General features: G+C 48.3%; 1 long non-coding RNA gene across 2 annotated transcripts; it reads left to right on the top strand.

The window, feature by feature from the left end:
- The first annotated feature begins 336 nt into the window (after positions 1–336).
- LOC125523853 (uncharacterized) lies at positions 337–1,293 on the top strand. Of its 2 annotated transcripts, XR_007290463.2 has the most exons (3): positions 337–597; positions 734–1,006; positions 1,104–1,293. It is a non-coding gene; the product is annotated as an uncharacterized LOC125523853 (long non-coding RNA). The 2 variants fall into 2 exon arrangements; XR_015607841.1 differs by having other exon boundaries at positions 337–1,006.
- The last annotated feature ends 484 nt before the right edge of the window (positions 1,294–1,777 follow it).

Below are 1,777 nucleotides of genomic sequence, written 5' to 3'. Positions count from 1 at the left end.
CCTATATATAATAATAATAATAATAATAATAATAATAATAATAATAATAAAGCACGGATTGAATCCGTGGGTTCACCGTCACAATACGCTTCTTCCCGTGAATTTACGCTTTCAATTCGAATTTAAAACATATACGTGAGGTGGTACTAAATTTCGTCCGTCCAATTTTGTTTTCACAGCTTTATATTACATGGGCCAGAAAATTTGCTATGGGCCACGGGCCGCCGCCTACCCGGTTCCAGCCGAACGCGCGCCGGCTGCTCTGGCACGGCGGCGGGTTCAGCCTCGGCGTGGACCTAAACGCTTCATTTTTTACATAAAAAACCCTATGTTTGTTTGAAATACGGTCCGTTCTCTAATTCATCTTATCCAAACTCCTCCTTTTCCAGCGACGGCGGAGCATGGGCAGGTGACGGGCAGCGCCCTTGTCGTCGGACGGCTACAACCGCGGTGGAGGAGAAGGCGGATGCCGTGGGTGCGTGCTTGGGTAAGGGAGTCCACCCTTGCGTGCTTGTGGGCGTTCATGGAGGATGGAAGGGGGGTCAACTTCCTGTGGGTGCGCCAGCTGTGCTCGTGGGCGTTCATGGAGGATGGAAGGTGGGACAGCATCCTGTGGGTACGCCGGCCATTCGCCGCCAGCACTGGCCGTCCGCCGCCACCAGTCCTCTCCGGACTCCTTTGTCGTATCCGTCTCAACCTCCGACTTACTGCTGATGTGTTGTGATTTGGATAGGAAATTGGAAACCGGCCCTGTCCTTCTCTAACACAAATTGATGGAGCGCCCGACCCGGATTTGATTGGCTGCTATTAGTAAGGGTCCTCGGCCGGAATCTCCATTAGGTCGTGCCTCGGGACCATAATCTCCATCATCCCGTCGAAATTACAATTTTTGACCAAACGTCCAATGTCACCGCCGAGTTCGCCGGAGGAAAAAGCGCCGAGTTCGCCGGAGGAACAAGAACATCCGTCGAGCCGTGCAATGTCTCCTATGGCGGCTACACGAGAGGTATGTATCCCCTTGAAAGCTAATCACTCGATGGTATCCCCTATTTTAGTCATTGTTTCTGTCCCATTGCTCTGACTGCGGTTATGTTTTTTTCCAGTTAACAAGTAGCTCTGCAGAATAGATATGCTAGCTGCACCTAGCAAACCAGGATTAGGAGGTGTATTCAAGTGCAACATATGCATTGATCAACAAAGAAACATGTGTGTTTCTTAGCGTGTACTAAATAACTTTTCTCTCTGTAGTTTCTGGGGTTGTCCAACATGTGTTTCTCAGATTAATGCCTTCAACACCCCTCTTTCCACACGCATGCATGTAGTAGCAGATTGCCTGATCTGTTGGCCTAAATATTCTCTTTGCCGTGCTGTTATTATTAGTTCAGACTTGCAGACCCATGTTTTTTTGCTCAAATCAATCTGTCAAAACTCCATTACAGTTGCACAAGATGACAAGACCTGATATGCAAATGTTTGCGTGGAGCTAACTTCTCTGGGCATGCGGCCAGTGTGTATGTGCATATTTTTCAGTAGAATTAAGTGCCTGGTGCCACTTGAAAGAATAAAATAATGATCAGCTATTTTTTGTTACATTATTACGATTTAGTCAACATTGATGTCCGTCTGCAAAAATCTTATTTTGATCTGGAGTTGCAAAGATTTTTTACAAGCATTTGTAGAATGGGATGCGCCGCCGCCGCCGCCAGCATGGTCCCAACAGCAGCCGCGAGTCTCCACGATCGGCGTCGCCGTCCGTCTGTGCCCTGAGCTCGACGGT

Source organism: Triticum urartu, chromosome 1A (genome assembly GCF_056163025.1).
Source record: "Triticum urartu cultivar PI428250 chromosome 1A, HENAU_Tu73, whole genome shotgun sequence".
NCBI lineage: Eukaryota > Viridiplantae > Streptophyta > Magnoliopsida > Poales > Poaceae > Triticum > Triticum urartu.
This window is presented reverse-complemented; position numbering and strand designations above follow the sequence as displayed.